The sequence below is a fragment of the Salmo salar genome, chromosome 21 (assembly GCF_965601325.2).
Source record: "Salmo salar chromosome 21, fSalSal1, whole genome shotgun sequence".
Taxonomy (NCBI): domain Eukaryota; kingdom Metazoa; phylum Chordata; class Actinopteri; order Salmoniformes; family Salmonidae; genus Salmo; species Salmo salar.
Window position 1 is genome coordinate 23,207,809 of NC_138311.1, and position 20,470 is coordinate 23,228,278.

The window sequence follows — 20,470 nt, forward strand, 5'->3', positions numbered from 1 at the left end:
TTGCTTGGAACATACAATATATTAACACACTCTCAAAAAATAAGGGTATGGCTAGGGTACACTACAATGTTGTTTCCTGGGTTACAAAAAGGTCAAAGGTACACTTCACTGGTACATACACTACATGACCAAAAGTATGTGGACACCTGCTAGCCAAACATCTCATTCCAAAACCATGGCCATTAAAATGGAGTTGGTCCCCCCTTTGTTGCTATAACAGCCTCCACTCTTCTGGGAAGGCTTTCCACTAGATGTTGGAACATTGCTGCGGGGACTTGCTTTCATTTAGCCACAAGAGCATTAGTGAGGTCGGGCACTGATGTTTGGCGATTAGGCCTGGATTGCAGTCGGCGTTCCAATTCATCCCAAAGGGGTTCAATGTCGTTGAGGTCAGAGCTCTAAGCAGGCCAATCGAGTTCTTCCACACTGATCTCAACAAACCATTTCTGTATGGACCTCGCTTTGTGCACGGGAGCGTTGTCATGCTGAAACAGGAAAGGGCCTTCCCCATACACTTGCCACAAAGTTTGAAGCACAGAATCATCTAGAATGTCAATGTATGCTGTGGCATAAATATTTCCCTTCACTGGAATGAAGGGGCCTAGCCCAAACCATGAAAACCAGCCCCAGAGCATTATTCCTCCTCCACCAAACTTTACAGCTGGCAGGTAGCGTTCTCCTGGCAACCGCCAAATCCATATTCATCCGTCAGACTGCCAGATGGCAAAGCATGATTCATCAATCCAGAGAGCACATTTCCACTGCTCCAGAGTCCAATGGCAGCAAGCTTTACACCATTCTAGCGACGCTTGGCATTGCGCATGGTTATCTTAGGCTTGCTCGGCCATGAAAACCCATTTCATGAAGCTCTCGACAAACAGTTATTGTGCTGACGTTGCTTCCAGAGACAGTTTGGATCGCGGTAGTGAGTGTTGCAACCGAGGACAGACAATTTTTACACGCTATGTGCTTCAGTGGTCCTGTTCTGTGAGCTTGTGTGGCCTACCACTTTGCGGCTGAGCTGTTGTTGCTCCTAGACGTTTTCACAATAACAGGATTTACAGTTGACTGTGACAGCTCTAGTAGGGCAGAAATTTGACGAACTGACTTGTTGGAAATCTGGCATCTATGACGGTGCCACATTGAATGTCATTGAGCTCTTCAGTAAGGCCATTCAACTTGCAAAGTTTATATATGGAGATTGCACAGCTGTGTGCTCGATTGTATACGCCTGTCAATAATGTGTGTTGTTGAAATAGATGAATCAATGAATTTGAAGGGGTGTCCACATACTTTTGTATATATAGTGTATATGAACTCACATGGTACAGTTCGGCACCTTATAGGCATAATGGAACATTTTTCTACCCAATATTTTGAAAATAGGTACAATCATAACTGTGCTTTGATATGTGGGGGTAATGTATTGGTGGGGCTCATAAGATATTTGGAGCCATGGTCAAATAAATGTATATTTGTGCCAACCAACAGTGTAAGTGTTGTAGCAGTTTAAATGTTTGATGGTTATGACAACACAAGTTAAGCCCCCCCCTTTGAAATGTTATGTTCTTCAAATGTTCTAATGTTCTTCAAATGTTCTAATGTTCTTCAAATGTTCTGTGTCAGTAATGAGCTGAACTTTGAAGAGGATATTGTGCATTTTCCAGTAACTTAATGGCAACTTGTTGCAATGAATTTGTAATTTCTTAACTGGAAACTACTTGTCAGTAAGTTATTGTAAAAGTAATAATAACTTACGTACAGGGCACTTGCTGCCACTAGCAATTCTTGCCAGTAACCTACTGTGCTGTCAATAACTGTTCTGTTGACAACATGCACATCACTTGCTAATTGGAAGCATACTATTGCAGCGGCAACCTATCAGAAGATTATAGGCATGGCTTTCAGCTAGATAGTTTTGGTCACCCATGAGAGGGAATGTCATACCAGTTCATATGCAGTCTGTCGTAGTCTGTACATACATATTAAGCTTGTATATGTATGGTTTTGCAGCCTTGTTAAAGGCTGCCATAAGTGCTTGTGACACTAAAGAGCCATGGAATATTTCATTTATAGTTAGTTATCACGTAATACTAACTTTCCTACTGAACCATCAGGTCAGTGAGGGGGACGTCTTAGCTGCAATAAGTTACTGTGAATTTTACAATAACTCAAGTGCAGCTAGATGATAGTAAGTTATTGAAAATTAAACATTAACTTCCTGCGAACCAGCTGACATTAAGGTACTGGAAAATGCATAGTAACCTCTTAACAGTACAGCTCTTGATTGTCACAAGTTCTTACAAAGATTGCAGAACAGACAGTGTCAAAAGAGGTGCTCAACCTTCATCAAACATAATGATAAAACCACAACAGTAGAACATAGGACCCCCTTTCAAGCTAATGAGAATCCATTCGTTGGTCATAGGACCCCCCTTCAAGCTAATGAGAATCCATTCTGACTGCAACATTCTATGTGTAATTAATACATTTCATGCAGTGGGAAGAAAAAGTATGTGAACCCTTTAAAATTACCTGGATTTCTGCATAAATTGGTCATAAAATAGACAAACACAGTCCACTTAAACTAATAACACAAACAATTATACTTTTTCATGTCTTTATTGAACACCGTGTAAACATTCAGTGGAGGTTGGAAAAAGTATGTGAACCCTTGAATTTAATAACAGGTTGACCCTTCTTTGGCAGCAATAACGTCAACCAAACGTTTTCTATAGTTGCGGATCAGACCTGCACAATGGTCAGGAGGAATTTTGGACCATTTCTCTTTACAAAACTGTTTCAGTTTCACAAAATTCTCGGGATGTCTGGTGTGAACCGCTCTCTTGAGGTCATGCCACAGCATCTCAATTGGGTTGAGGTCAAGACTAACTGGGCCACTCCAGAATTGTCTTTTGTTCAAGCCATTCTGTTGTTGATTTACTTCTGTCTTTTGGGTCGTTGTCCTGCTGCATCAACTAACTTCTGTTGAGCTTCAATTGGCGAACAGATAGCCTAACATTCTCCTGCAAAATGTCTTGATAACTTGGGAATTCATTTTTCCATCGATGATAGCAAGCTGTCCAGGCCCCAAACCATGCTCCCTCCACCATAGTTTACAGTTGGGATGAGGTTTTGATGTTGGTGTGCTGTGCCTTTTTTTCTCCACACAGTGTTGTGTGTTCCTTCCAAACAGCACAACTTTAGTTTCATCTGTCCACAGAATATTTTGCCAGTAGCGCTGTGGAACTTCCAGGTGCTCTTTTGCGAACTTCAGACATGCAGCAATGTTTTTTTGGACAGCAGTGGCTTCTTCCGTGGTGTCCTCCCAAGAACACCATTCTTGTTTAGTGTTTTACGTATTGTAAACTCGTCAACAGAGATGTTAGCATCTTCCAGAGATTTCTGTAAGTATTTAGCTGACACTCTAGGATTCTTCTTAACCTCATTGAGCATTCTGCACTGTGCTCTTGCAGTCATCTTTGCAGGACGGCCACTCCTAGGGAGAGTAGCAACAGTGCAGAAATTTCTCCATTTATAGACAATTTGTCTTAACATGGACTGACTTTTAGAGATACTTTTGTAACCCTTTCCAGCTTTATGCAAGTCAACAATTCTTAATCTTAGGTCTTCTGAGATCTCTTTTGTTCGAGACATGGTTCTTCTCAGGCAATGCTTCTTGTGAATAGCAAACTCAAATTTTGTGACTGTTTTTTATGGGGCAGGGCAGCTCTAACCAACATCTCCAATCTCATCTCATTGATTCGACTCCAGGTTAGTTGACTCCTGACTCCAATTAGCTTTTGGAGAAGTCATTAGCCTTGGGGTTCACATACTTTTTCCAACCTACACTGTGAATGTTTAAATGATGTATTCATTATAGACAAGAAAAGTACAATCAGTTGTGTGTTATTAGTTTAAGCAGACTGTGTTTGTCTATTGTTGTGATTTAGATGAAGATCAGATCAAATGTTATGCCAAATATATGCAGAAATCTAGGTACTTCCAAAGGGTTCACATACTTTTTCTTGCCATTGTATATGCTATCACAAAATTAATCATGTGGTTGTGTTTATGAAGGCCTTGGGTTACATTATAATATGATTTTATTTCTATTTCAAATAACACAATAGCATTTTCATTAGTTTATGTTACACCAGGCAAAAAATTCAAGTGTTCAATAAATTGTATTTGTGGAGTGGCTTTGTTACAACTATAAAACAGATAGCATATGTGTTGGAACTTCTTTTTATAATTACAAAATTAAATAAATACTCCAATCACTTGTCCTAACAGTTGACACTACTCTTCGTAACTTTCACTTGCTTGACACACTTTGACATGCCTTTGCTTGGTTGTAGTGCATAATAATCTCCGGTTCTCTCTATATTGTGTCCCTGTTGTCTAGTCATTCTTCAGCACCTTTGTACGTGCCTTATTTAGCGCAGAGTGAGGGAGTTCCCATCTCACATTGTTCATGGTGATGTCCAGGCTTATTTTCTTTGCAAGCAACTTGTTCACCAATGGCAGTGAAATTAAGAAATTGTCCATGGTTACATTTCTCCCCTTGCCAATGTAAGGTTCCGCAAGCCTCATCGCTAGCTTCTCCGACACTAGCTCACCTGCTGCCCGATGTGGATCTTTTCCCAGATATTGAAAGCCGTTGAGCATGTACAATTAATTGCACACGCTCTCACTGTGTAGTCTACTCCAAGTAGGCCAGAGTAAGTCACTTTACCCCTACCTACATGTACAAATCACCTCGACTAACCTGTACCCCCGCACATTGACTCGATACCGGTGCCCCCTGTATATAGCCTCGTTATTGTTATTTTGTGTTACTTTTTTTGTGTTACTTGCAAATATTTTCTTAACGCTATTTCTTGAACTGCATTGTTGGTTAAAGGCTTAGTAAGTAAGCATTTCACGGTCAGGTCTACACCTGTTGTATTCGGCGCATGTGACAAATAACATTTGATTTGGATTTGATTTGATAAGACTGTTTGGATTTGGTGGACTGATATAGGGTACATGCTATTTTGAGATTATAATTACAACAGATCAATACAATAAAATGGCCCGTACTGTTCTTCATTAACAATTGTTGATTGCATAATTATGCATTGTTCGCTTCCCCTCACTCATCAACTCACTTCCTTTCTCTCCATCATACTTTGTTTCATTCATTTAATCTGTTATATGTGTGAACTAAGTTTTGGTATACTTTAGGTTCAGTTTTGAGGCAATTATCGTGGTGATTATCAGCAGGGCACTTTCAACTGTTGAGGGAAGAAGGGGCAATGGGGAAAACAATTTAAATAAATGACATGCCCTCCTAACACTGGTTATAACTCCAGTTCTGTTTGTGATATTAAGATTCTAACACCAACAGTGTGTTATATAGATTTATTTAGGAAAAGTCAAGAACAGAGAGGGGTATGACTTTAAAAATGTCAGCAAAAATAATAATTCAGTTCATGAGTAGTGTTAAACTGGTACAACATTTCCACTGACGGTTGGCACAAATCCAACATATTTTACACGATGCCCACCATGTGCTAATGAGCCCTTGCCAACACATTGCCCCCACTTACATTTCTTATGCTGCTTTCGTAACCAAGTGGGAAGTGGCAATTTACCACATACGACTTGGAAAAATTCATTTCAATGGCCCTTCAACTGGCCCTAATTACTAGTGGGAAACTCATCTATCATCCTGAGCTCCCACTTCTCACACATACTGACCTCTGACATCACCTACTAAGAAAATGACCTCGATAGCAGAATCTTTGTCAATAACAACAAAACAAGCAATCTATTAAGGGTCCAATTGGCATTTCTGAACGAGTTCAAAGCATGTAAATGCATCGAACTGGTACTTACAACTTCACAACTGGTAAATTTCCACCTCCCACATGGTTACGAACGCAGCTTTATATTGAATACATTGGGTAGAAAATATACCATTGCACTAGATTATCCGCACATATACTCTACAAGGTACTGACCAGTACCATGAGTTCTTATATGTACCTCTGAAGGTACATTAGGTGTACCTTTTAACTTTTTGTACAACAGGGAACAACACTTTACCGTAACCATACTCTTATATGTGATTCTTTCAGGAAACTATGGGTATGTCGCACGGCGCTACTTGAGATGAGAGGCATTTGTATATAAATGTAATTTTTTTAATCAAAATTAGTTTTGGGGCAGAAATGCCTTCTGGAACATGTGAACATTCATGTACTTTAAAACTTCTGTCTATAACATGAGCTGCTCAGTAAATGTAGGTTGTCCTTTCTAACGTGGTGTTTTTGAAAGATCCGAAGAACTGCAAAAGGGTTGGTCTCCACTTTCTGGAAGACGATCGTGCAATGCTGACAATCTCTGACTCTGAAAATGAATCAATTGATGATTTAGGTCAAAAATATTTTCATTGAACCAGACATTGTACAGTAGAGTCTTCTGAAACTGCGATCAACAGTGTTGTTGTCACAGAAGAAGTTGACCGAGTTTTGAAACCAGTAGAATGCCCGGTGGAATAGCTAAGGAGATGGAGAAAATTCTGGTGTTTGATTGCAAATATGCGGAGGGAGTCGAAAAGAGAACACACAGAAGGCTGTTGTATAAAATACATGTGTCCGGATATTTTTAATTTTATTATTTTTATTGAACCTTTATTTAATTAGGCAAGTCAGTTAACAACCAATTCTTATTTTACAATGATGGTCTACCCCAGCCAAACCCTCCCCTAACCTGGACAACGCTGGGCCAATTGTGCACCGCCCTGTGGGACTTCCAATCACGACCGGTTGTGATACAGCCCAGGATCAAACCAGGGTCTGTAGTGACACCTCTAGCACTAAAATGCAGTGCCTTAGACCGGTAATATTATTCTTATCTTAGAAATCCATTTGCATTACTAGTTATAGCCTAATCTTTTTATACTGCAAGGGGTCTTCAAATTCTAAAACAAATAGCAAAATGATCCTTGGTATGATCTTCTTAAAACAATTCCATGTACAGTGCATTTGGAAAATACCTTATTTACATAAGTATTCAGACCCTTTGCTATGAGATTCGAAATTGAGCTCAGGTGCACAGTATCCTTGTCACGTCCTGACCCTAGTAAGATGTCATTTTCTATAGTAGAGTAGGTCAGGGCGTGACAGGGGGTGTTTTGGGTTGTTCTATGTTTTCTATGTTTAAGTTCTAGTTTTTCTATTTCTATGTTGGGATTGTTTGGGTTGATCTCTAATTGGAGGCAGCTGATCCTCGTTGCCTCTAATTAGAGATCATATTTAAGTAGGGGTTTTTCTATCTGGGTTTGGTGGGTATTTGTTTTCTGTTTAGTGTATGTCACCTGACGGAACTGTTGTCGGTCGTTTTGTTGTTTTGTTTAAGTATATTCATTAAAAGTAAAATATGAGCACTTCACACGCCGCACCTTGGTCTCCTTTAGACGACCCACGTTACCATCCTGTTTCCATTGAGATGTTTCTACAACTTGATTGGAGTCCACCTGTGTTACATTCAATTGTTTGGACATGAATAGGAAAGGAACACACCTGTCTATATAAGGTCCCACAGTTGACAGTGTATGTCAGAGCAAAAACCAAGCCATGAGGTCGAATGAATTGACCGTAGAGTTCCGAGACAGGATTGTGTCAAGACACAGATCTGGGGAAGGGTACCAAAAAATTTCTGCAGCACTGAAGATCCCCAAAAACACAGTGGCCTCCATCATTCTTAAATGGAAGAAGTTTGGAATCACCAAGATTCTTCCTAGAGCTGGCCGCCTGACCAAACTGAGCAATCGGGGAGAAGGGCCTTGGTCAGGGAGGTGACCAAAAACCCAAGTTCCTCTGTGGACTTTCCGGAAGGACAACCATCTCTGTAGCATTCCACCAATCAGGCCTTTATGGTAGAGTGGCCAGACAAAAGCCACTTCTCAGTAAAAGTCACATTATAGCCCGCTTGGAGTTTGCCAAAAGGCACCTAAAGGACTTTCAGACCATGAGAAACAAGATTCTCTGTTCTAATGAAACCAAGATTGAACTCTTTGGCCTGAATGCCAAGCGTCATGTCTGGAGGAAACCTCAAATCAAATCAAAGTTTATTTGTCACGTGTGCCGAATACAACAGGTAAACCTTACAGTACACTTTACATACACCTTACAGTGAAATGTTTACTTGCAGGCTCTAACCAATAATGCAAAAAAAGGTATTAGGTGAACAATAGGTAAGTTAAGAAATAAAACAACAGTAAAAAGACAGTGAAAAATAACAGTAGCAAGGCTATATACAGTAACGAGGCTATAAAAATAGCGAGGCTACATACAGACACTGGTTAGTCAGGCTGATTGAGGTAGTATGTACATGTAGATATGCTTAAAATGACTATGCATATATGATGAACAGAGAGTAGCAGTAGCGTAAAAGAGGGCTTGGCGGGTGGCGGGACACAATGCAGATAGCCCGGTTAGCCAATGTGCGGGAGCACTAGTTGGTCGGCCCAATTGAGGTAGTATGTACATGAATGTATAGTTAAAGTGACTATGCATATATGAAAAACAGAGAGTAGCAGCAGCGTAAACGAGGGGTTGGGGACACACACAATGCAAATAGTCCGGGTAGCCATTTGATTACCTGTTCAGGAGTCTTATGGCTTGGGGGTAAAAACTGTTGAGAAGCCTTTTTGTCCTAGACTTGGCACTCTGGTACCGCTTGCCATGCGGTAGTAGAGAGAACAGTCTATGACTGGGGTGGCTGGGGTCTTTGACAATTTTTAGGGCCTTCCTCTGACACCGTCTGGTGTAGTGGTCCTGGATGTCAGGCAGCTTAGCCCCAGTGATGTACTGGGCCGTACGCACTACCCTCTGTTGTGACTTGCGATCGGAGGCTGAGCAATTGCCGTACCAGGCAGTGATGCAACCAGTCAGGATGCTCTCGATGTTGCAGCTGTAGAACCTTTTGAGGATCTCAGGACCCATGCCAAATCTTTTTAGTTTCCTGAGGGGGAATAGGCTCTTCACAACTGTCTTGGTGTGTTTGGACCATTCTAGTTTGTTGTTGATGTGGACACCAAGGAACTTGAAGCTCTCAACCTGCTCCACTACAGCCCCATCGATGAGAATGGGGGTGTGCTCAGCCCTCCTTTTCCTATATTCCACAATCATCTCCTTAATCTTGGTTATGTTGAGGCATAGGTTGTTATTCTGGCACCACCCAGCCAGGTCTCTGACCTCCTCCCTATAGGCTGTCTCGTCATTGTCGGTGATCAGGCCTACCGCTGTTGTGTCGTCTGCAAACATAATGATGGTGTTGGAGTCGTGCCTGGCCATGCAGTAGTGGGTGAACAGGGAGTACAGGAGGGGACTGAGCACGCACCTCTGGGGAACTCCAGTGTTGAGGATCAGCGTGGCAGATGTGTTGCTACCTACCCTCACCACCTGGGGGCGGCCCGTCAGGAAGTCCAGGATCCAGTTGCAGAGGAAGGTGTTTAGTCCCAGGATCCTTAGCTTGGTGATGAGCTTTGAGGGCACTATGGTGTTGAACTCTGAGCTGTAGTCAATGAATAGCATTCTCACATAAGTGTTCCTTTTGTCCAGGTGGGAAAGGGCAGTGTGGAGTGCAATAGAGATTGCATCATCTGTGGATCTGTTTGGGCGGTATGCAAATTGGAGTGGGTCTAGCGTTTCTGGGATAATGGTGTTGATGTGAGCCATGACCAGCCTTTCAAAGAACTTCATGGCTACGGACGTGAGTGCTACGGGTCTGTAGTCATTTAGGCAGGTTGCCTTTATGTTCTTGGGCACAGGGACTATGGTGGTCTGCTTGAAACATGTTGGTATTACAGACTTTATCAATCAGGTCAATCTTATCCCTGTATTGACGCTTTGCCTGTTTGATGGTTCGTCGCAGGGCATAGCAGGATTTCTTGTAAGCTTCCGGGTTAGAGTCCCGCACCTTGAAAGCGGCAGCTCTACCCTTAAGCTCAGTGCGAATGTTGCCTGTAATCCATGGCTTCTGGCACCATCCCAGGCACCATCCCTATCATCCCTTCTGTGAAGCATGGTGGCGGCAGCATCATGCTGTGGGGATGTTTTTCAGTGGCAGGGACTTGGAGACTAGTCAGGTTTAAGGGAAAGATGAACGGAGCAAAGTACAGAGAGATCCCTGATGAAAACCTGCTCCAGAGCACTCAGGACCTCAGACTGGGTTGAAGGTTCTCCTTCCAACAGGACGGCAACCCTAAGCACACAGCCAAGACAACGCAAGAGTGGCTTCGGGACAAGTCTCTGTGAAACCTTGTGGTTTTTCTGTAAGGGTTGTCTTTGCTGAGTCTGGCTGGCCTTAGTCCTATCCTACACACATCAATGCACCTTAGAGCACAATGTTGACTGGTTGTCAGGCTGCAGGCATCAGGCTTCGTATTAACAGGCTAGGGCTCTCTACCCCAGTATACGCACACACACACACACACACACACACACACACACACACACACACACACACACACACACACACACACACACACACACACACACACACACACACACACACACACACACGTCACATTAATAATGAAATGCCAGCGGTATCCACACTGTCCCTTATCCTCATCATCCATATGTGCGCCTGGGGATATACACACACACATGGACGTAAACACACACACACACACTTGTGCATGGACACAAACTCAGAGGTTTATCTGTATGATTCCAGAAGTGTCTTACCCAGCTTCTATCCAAACACACACATACAGTACACAGAGTTGTGCACACACACATGCACATGCGTCATGCGCACACAAACAGATTTATCTATAGGGGCCCAGAAAGATCCAACCACCAGTTGTGCAGACTTCACACAGCAATCCAAAGTGATGAATCAGATATTAGAATCAGATGAATTACTGAGCGCACACACGCTGAGCAGGACTGATCTCCTCACTCCTTTCTGCTTCTGCAGGCTATAATCCTTTGATTCCGAATTCATCAGGGGCCTCTCTCTACACACACACACACACTAACCTGACAACCCATGTATAACAGAACACATATGCACTAGGCCTACAAGGTACAGGGCAGCGAGGGGTGAGATGGAAAGAAGGTAAGAATGACAGATAGACAGAGTGAGAGTGAGAGAGAGAGAGAAAGATGGAGCGAGAGCAAGAGGGATAGAGACAGGGAGAGAGAGAGAGAGAGAGAGAGAGAGAGAGAGAGAGAGAGAGAGAGAGAGAGAGAGAGAGAACATGAAAGAGAAATAACAGGTCATGACTGTCACAGCTCTGCTGGGGTATCCTACAGGGGAATCCAGATATATTATAACGAGCTCTTCCTTAACTGGCATATCTACCAGGTCCCTGCTCACACAAACACACACACACACATGCGCACACGCACACGCACTCACACAAAAACACATACAGACAGACCATATGACCATTGTCACGATGTACTGGACCTGAACCAAACTTGTGTGACAATGTACAGTACTACTGACCTCTACTAATCAACTGTGAAAGGACAAACTGTAAGAACTAACCAACTATGTGACTGCATAGTACATTATGAGTGCTCTGTAATGCTCTGTAATTGTTTGTAATGATGCATAATTCTAGGGGTGTGAGACGCTAAATTGTTCCTTTGATAAGTTAAAGACTGATGACATCAGAGTGGTTCCTGGAGGGTTATTAGAAGCTTGTCAGGGCATCATCACTATGCAAAGCAACGGGATCTCAGAGTGATGTAACCACAACCTACAGTAACCTCATGAGAGGGAAAGAGAGAGAGAGAGGAAGTAGGAATTAAAGAGAGAGAGCCTGACTTAAAGTATATTACAGACAGACAGAAAAACAGAGAGAGGGTTTAGACAATCGAGACAGCACACGTTCATAACACTTCACAAACCACAGTGAGTAAGTAGGCCTTGTCCGAGCCAGAAAGGCACAAACAACAGGCTGGAGTTCAAAGGTCAAGGAATGAAAGGCCCATCACTGACGTCATCATCAGATCTGTGATGTGAGAGGTTTGTGTCGCCATGGCCACCCTCACGTCACTCCTACTATAAGTAAACACTACACCACCTCCTCCTTTCCTCTCTGTATCTCTCTGTTGTTTTCTTTCATTCTGTTGATAACATCAATGCACTGCATGTACACTCCTCAATGATACAGTACATTAAAGGCTTGTGGAAACACTCTCTCTCTCTCTCATTAATCTCCAGTTGTGATGGTGTGTGTCCTCTAGAGGGGGTTACCCTCTGGAACAGTGTAGCAAATAAGAGAAGGGGATTGCCATACTGTTATAACAGGTGACATAAGGAGGTCATAGACAGACGTAGGGATGTCATAAGCATATATTTATCACCTCCACCCCTAACCTGATAAACCTAGTTCCAGGGAGGATGCTGAAACTTTAAAAGCAACAGTCTGTAAGATGTCCAGTCATTTTAGTTGATGTAATATTCATTGATTTATATTTATAAAACACATTAAAGGCAAAATCTGCAATTTCAACAGCCTGACCCTGCACTTTGTAATCTTTGGTAATCTGAGTGATGGGGCTGGGGAAATGAAAAGTCTCTCTGCTGTTGGCCAGATTGTGGCTTTAATGTCCTTGGACAGTTGAACTTTCACGCACACATCACATGTGTGCGTGAATGTGGATATCAGCCCTCTGTATGTGTCATGTTGGTAACAATGATTCGGGAGACAGGTGCAGGAATGCTTAATAGTTTATTTTTCTTATGCCCCAAATTACGGCGTGCCGTGTAAAGGCACAGGGACGAAGACCCAACAAACACATAACAAAACACAGGGATGAAGACCCAACAAACACATAACAAAACACAGGGATGAAGACCCAACAAACACATAACAAAACACAGGGATGAAGACCCAACAAACACATAACAAAACACAGGGATGAAGACCCAACAAACACATAACAAAACACAGGGACGAAGACCCAACAAACACATAACAAAACACAGGGTTGAAAACCAAACAAAAGAGCGAGGAGCACCTTGAATAATTAACACAAGCGCACGATGATTATCACACGGGACAAGACCCATAATAATCTGTCCACAAGGGCACGAAAGCCCAAAACACACAGCACAGGCACTCACACGCACCAACGGACAATAATGGACAGCCCAATGGAAACCAAATGGCACACTTATACAAGTACGAATCAGTGGGAATAGGGGACAGGTGTGCGTAATGAAAGTTCCGGAGGGATCCGTGATAGTATTACCTCTGCTGTGGTCCTGTTCAGTCAGCCTCATATCTCCCACACAGGAGACATAAGGCTATGGAAACATTTCAACCATGTACCAATAATATTATATTGGCAGTAAACTTCCAACTAAAAGTACATGGACCGTAAGCGATATAAAAGTTTAATACCAAAGTGAGTCAGATTGTATTTATTTCACTACAGAACTGGTGCGCATTAACCATAACTGTGGAACAAAATATGGACATTTCACACGCACGCACGTGCACGCGCACACACAAACACGCCTACATAAATGCAATTGCTAATGACACACTGACGATGCTTTTTGGTGAATCACCGCAACCAACTTGAATGGTGAACAACCGAACATTAAAACTATGACTAAACTTTGTTGGGAACTGGATGTTCTAATCTAGCTCAAATAACACCAGGCAATGTTGTAACATTGTTACGTCAGTGTTCCCGGTTTCACCACACTTCACCAGGACTGCTAGTGTTGGGTATGAATGCAGATCTCAACATGTCCGTATGTGTGTGCGTGTGTGTGTGCTTGGTAATTTTCCAACTTACCAGACCCAGTGTGAGTCACCAGAGAGAGGTGTACCATCCCAGAGCACAGGCTAGTGTGAGAGGGTTTTGGTGGTTACTGGTTTCTGATGCGTGCTGTGTACGCAGCGCACAGCTCCTAATACAGCTTTCTCTCTCTCTTTCTTTCTCCCTCTCTCTCTTTTCTACTACCTCCTCACCTCTCTCTCTCTTTAACTCCACGACCCGAATGGAATAAGTCAGTCATGCGCGTTGATGACCGCGTCAACTTCAGCTCACCGATATTCCACAAAAAATGTATTTCCATTGGTCACATCCAGCTATGCCGTGTGGTGCTGGAAACGGCGGTAGTGTAATGTCACCAACCCCTGGTCACCTCTGGCTTATGTCACTAGGGGTCAAGGATTAGAGGTGAACTATCCAACAGACACATTGCTAAGGTGACGTCTGCTTGTAGACTATGCCGTCTCTAAGCAGGGCGGTAGGCTACACACCTTTAGAGCGTGTCTGTGGATTGTTGGGGGAATAGTTCACCTCTGAACCTTGACCCCTGTATTTGACAGGGGTCTATGACACCATCCATAGTCTCCAGCGCCACACAGCAACGTAGCATAGCTTGATGTACTGTAAATTCCCACTTTAGCTACTCCACAGCCATCTAAAAGTTGAGCCTTGAGACCTGATGGAACCATGGGCTCAGCAGAACAAATTCCAGCTAACTGTTTTTAAAGAAAACATTTGTGACATCATCTTCAACTTTAACCTCGCTATTGACAAGGATTCAGGTCCACCATGAAACCGTTCTGTAGAATGTCCACTCAACACATGTTAAATCTTTTAGTTTCAATGCAGGGAAAAACCTGACAAAACATGCAAAAAATGTCACAGAGGGAGAAATATCTGACCTTACAGACCCACACCAGCAGAGAGAGGGACAGTTGAGCAATACTGAGAGTAGGGGGAGGAGGGCAGAGGGACATGGAGGATGGAGAGAATGGGAGAAAGAGAGAACGAGAGATGGTATGTTGGAAATGAGGAGCACATGACAGGAGGCTGTGGTGATTGTCAGCTCGTTTAGTCAGGATTTGAATGTGATGTGTGCGTGTGTCTGCTGATAGCATGGATGATCTATTAACATTACTGAGCACCTGGCAGCTAACATGCCTGGTACATAACAACCTTATATGGCCCTTAATGGAGGAACCATTGAATGGCCATGCGTGATTCTGCTGCAAAACCAATTCCCCCAGGTATAACAATGTTTTCCACTTCTACTTTATTTAGGACAGAGAAAAGTGGCACTATCATGGGAATGTGATTCATCTTGTTTTGGTGTTAGGTTTTAAGTTAGGATCAGGGTAAAGTTTAGGCCAGGAATTGTGTTTGAAATCACATGTATGGTTAGAGAGTGCTGTACTGCTACAGATGTAGGATCTTAATTTGATCACCCTGTTGCAGAAGAACTATCCTGCAATGCAGGAAATTCTAAACGTGTAGTTGTGTATTTGCGGTTTAAAAAGGCTTTTGAAGTTTGTAATTTCCACTTTGAAAGTTCAGACTTGATTTTCCCTTATGAAAAATGTTTCAACCCCTACAAAAATGTCCATTAATTATAATCCACAGAATAATTCACATTTCCTGTTGCTACAGGATCATTTTCCTGCGGTAGCAACCGACTCAAATTAAGATCCTACATCTGTACATGACCAGATCCCTGAATCCCTGAATCGATATCTCTGTTGCATCTCCTATTGGACTGAGGTTGACAGCTCTATAGCTCCCCTCATTTCCTCTCTCCCTCTATCCCTTTCATTCTCACTTTCTCTATCTTTTCTCTGTCTCTCTCTCTCTCTCTCTCTCTGCAGCTTTAGAGACAATCTGGAGTAAGTCCTGATTCAAGAGGTTTGGAATTAGTGCGTCTCCTAGCAACAGTCCAGCTATACAACATGGTTTTCTATGTGGAAGAGAAAGAGTGAGTGCGTGAGTGTGTGTGTGTGCGAGGTGCAACTATGTGTGTGTGTGGCATGTGCGTTTGTGTAGTAATCAGCTGAGCACACTTTTTCCACTGGGGAGGACAATCTCATGTGGAAAACCTGTTCCACACCACACGTCTCTCTCTGTCTCGCTCTCACACGTGCACGCACACACGCACACACAGCAGACAGTACTTCCTCCTCGAGAGAATGGAAACTAGTGATAAGCTGCTGTATGTTTTATCATCGGGGAGTCAGAGACCCAGAGAAACAATCAGTCAGTGGGTGAAAGGGTGAGCGGGGTAAGATGGTCAAAGGGTGAGAGCGGTGAGGAGGTCAGTGGGTGAGTGGTGACAAATGGGTGAGTTATTCAATTCCATTCCATTCAATTCAATTGTACCGAGAGTCTTGAATGTTACAGTTGTTATAAAAGGAACCAAAACGGCTGACGGCTCTGGAAACTAAAGGGTTAACCTCACATAGCAGAGACTGAAACCTGAGAACTGACAGAGGAAACAGAGCGAGAGAGAGAGCGAGAGACAGAGGAAGTGGGGATTGGGGATTTCTGTGGATTGAAGAAAGAGGAAGAATCGCTCCCTCGCTCTGAGGAAGATCCTGGGCTGTCCCTCTGATATTCTGACTGACAGAACCCCCTCGCTCTCCCTCGCTCTGAGGAAGATCCTGGACTGTCCCTCTGATATTCTGACTGACAGAACCCCCTCTCTCTCCCTCGCTCTGAGGAAGATCCTGGGCTGTCCCTCTGATATTCTGACTGACAGAACCCCCTCGCTCTCCCTCGCTCTGAGGAAGATCCTGGGCTGTCCCTCTGATATTCTGACTGACAGAACCCCCTCTCTCTCCCTCGCTCTGAGGAAGATCCTGGGCTGTCCCTCTGATATTCTGACTGACAGAACCCCCTCTCTCTCCCTCGCTCTGAGGAAGATCCTGGGCTGTCCCTCTGATATTCTGACTGACAGAACCCCCTCTCTCTCCCTCGCTCTGAGGAAGATCCTGGGCTGTCCCTCTGATATTCTGACTGACAGTACCCCCTCTCTCTCCCTCGCTCTGAGGAAGATCCAGGGCTGTCCCTCTGATATTCTGACTGACAGAACCCCCTCTCTCTCCCTTGTTCTCTCTTTGTCTCTCTCCATCCCTCCCTCCTCCTGACTGACAGCTCCTCCCCTCCAGGGTTATTAGTGCTGTCTCTGGTCTGAAAGGGCTGGACAGGAAGCCACAGAGGGGGACCGCTTTCAGCGTTGCGCCACCACAGACGTTGCTCAGTCACTTCTGGCGCTGAACCGTTCCTCCACTTCCTGCTCTGGGCTGATTCAGACTCTAGGAATGTGCCGGGCTGAGTCACACTTCCTCCTGGATATGACAGTTCTTCCTCTCCTCCACACTAGTGATTTAACCATGCCCTCCCTCCCTGCTTCCCTCACTCCTCCTCCCTCCCCCTCTTCCCCTCACCCCCACCCCCACCCAACCTACTTCCTCTTAGAATGACATGTCTTAAGAGGACAGAGAGTGGAACAAGTGAGTGTGTATGACAACTTGTGTGTGTGTGTACAGTGTGTGCATGTGTGAGTAAAGAGGTCGTTGACAAATTGAAGAGACCAGTCATCCATCATCACTCCGCAATCATCTGAGTCATCGGAGTTTGATTCATAGGGTCTATATTTGTATCGTTTAAATAGGTTGGGTGACCATTAGCAACAGCCACAATGAATGGATCTCTGTGGTGTATGTATAGTAGGTCTACAGACAGGTCTACAAACAGCTCAGTCCTTCATTCAGTCATTCATTACATTTCAATTGGGCCTTTTCTTTCTACTCTGTATGAGAAATGTTCAATTCATCGATTGAGAAAGTTGGAATGGAATGAAGCCCAACCTTACTAAGTCAATCTTATCCTTTCATTGTACAAACTAGGCTCCAGTTTTACTTTTGATGAAGGAATAGCACAGTTACCATCTGTAAATCAATCTGACTCTCAAACCACACACATGAATATGTCATTGCATTTTAGCAAGAAAGTCCATTGACATTAAAAATGGTGTTTTATTATTATAAAACTGTAATGGATAAAAGCCCATGAAATGAATCATGATGTTTCCTAGAGACAACTTGCTATAGTGGCACTAGAAGTATGTAACAGGATACTACATCAATATTACACTTATACACACACACACACACACACACACACACACAGACATCTGTCTGTAACTCATTGGCGCCGGTGCCTCAGTAAATGTAGGCCATTCCCTGGTTACTCAAGTGTGAAGAGGAGGTCTTTTTCTATGAGCACAGTGGAAAGTTCACCTTGTGACCAAGGTGTGCTGCCGAGCTGATTGTGCAAACATCTAAAAGCAACCTGTATACGCAAACCCATGCACACTGACAAACACACACACCAACATAGTGCGCACACACACAGCACACAGCTGACGTCACCTGCGAAAGATGCCATGGCGAAGGCAGTAGGAGCTTAGGCATCTTTAGGGTGTGTGTGTACTGTAAACTCCAAGGCATTTTTAACTCAAACACTTCTAGTAAGTTGAACTCAAAGTCAATGAAAAGCTTTCACTTAAAATGTGCATGTGGTACTGACTCAGAACTAAATGAGAAGTCACATCAACTACATTTTTTAAAAGTTAGGATAACAAATTAACTTTATTCCCAGCATGCTCTACTGCAGCTTGATTTTTGGGAATCGCTTTTAATATCTGTGTTTTTGTATGTACATCGAGTTATTGATTGATTAATCTTATGCTATACAAAGATAAATAACACACATCTGTCTAAACTAATCCAATCATTTAGTTCGATTTTATTGCACCGCTTACTGAAATGGTTGTTCAAGTTTAAATGGGTAAGGTAGTCTCCTCACACTGCTCCTAAACCTGGCATTTTGGAAAAGCTACTAATGTGGCCTGTAAACCATGAGTTTCAGGCCACTGCATAAAGGGTAAAGCTAAGCATGTATAACCGATGTGAAATGGCTAGTTAGTTAGCGGTGGTGCGCGCTAATAGCGTTTCAATCAGTGACGTCACTCGCTCTGAGACTTGAAGTAAGGTTTCCCCTTGCGTTGCAAGGGCCGTGGCTTTTGTGGCACAATGGGTAATGATGCTTCGTGGGTGTCAGTTGTTGATGTGTGCAAGGGTCCCTGGTTCGAGCCCAGGTTGGGGAGAAGAGAGGGACGGAACCTACACGGTTACACATGAAAACAAGGCCTTAAGAGTTATGTAATTAATTGTCATAAAGAGTTTAATTGTAATGATAACATTCTCCTAGGAATTCACGTGTTGAAGGACGGAATGAAACAAATGCAGTCATGGGTGATAACTCTAGGCACTCTGGGAAATTAAATTGGAGGCGTGGCTTAATGGGGGCCTGATTATTTGTATGATTTTTTTTTCAAGCTGATAAAACTCAAATCTTGACCCCCTACAGTGACTATATCGGTTTGAGTAATGACTACAAAATCACTTTAAGGTAACTGTACTCCCATCGAGGTTTGTTTTCGTTTATCTGGTAGTCCTTTCAGAGAGGGGCAGGGCAGTGACTCACAGCCAGACAGGGAGCTCTGGAGTTGGGGTAGGAGAGGGGAGTGTGCTGGGTGGAGAGGGACCTCAGGACCAGAGGCAGTGGACGAGGAGAGGTCAAAGAGGAGACCGACAGGGTTGGGTTGCCCTTACAAAATCAAACACGTCAAATTTGCAGTTTCACATGTGAAAATCACCTTTTCACATGTGAGGAGAATAAAATATTTTCACTTCACATGAATTGCAAAAACATTCACATGTGAAAATTGGATATGTACCATGCACGTGAAAATCTCACTTTCACATGTGGAATTGCATTTTCACATGTGCATGGGTCCATGTACCTGTGAGCGTGTGGGTACTTGTGCATGTGTGTGTGCTTTGTTGTGCCTTTAATGGTGTTTACACACAACAGTGCTGCATGTGAGAACCGGATGATGTCATTCAGTTATAACCGGGCAAGGTCTTACGCAACACCTGTGTCACACTTCCATAGAGCATAGGTACAGTAGTTCACTCCTAAGATATGTGTGGGCCCATTGACGGGGAAGCTTTACAATCTTAATTTCAATGTTCAATTACAGAATTTTACAGCTCATCACAGAAGGTTCAATCCAGACCAGAAAGAGAACAGTATACTAGACGAGATGAAACTGGACAGTTGAAATAATTGGTGGACAGATTTGGTTTTTATGGATCTGACCTCTCTTTGAGTCTTTCCCAAAGATTTGACATTCTGTCAAACATACCTGTTTGAACAGACAAACTGGCCAAAATTTGATGAGCTATTATGTTATGTATCAAGGGTTAAAGTGAAGGTTCAACAATATCACTAGGATTACTTTGAGAACTATGGTTTACTGAAGCCCTGCTCCAAGTCACCTGGGCCGGAGCCAAGGGACTCACTCAGTCCAAAACCCCCTTACTTCCCTATCCTCCACACACAAGTCAAACACACACACTCTGTTATCTTAATCACATTCATGTTCCCTCTCAGTTCTCTTGAATAGAAAGCATGCTTATTTCCCCAGTCCATTGACCCAATGACCAGTCCAGTCAGTATGAACCTTCCCATGGAGGTTTGTTTTCGTTTCTCTGGTAGTCCTTTCAGAGAGGGGCAGGGCAGTGACTCACAGCCAGACAGAGTGC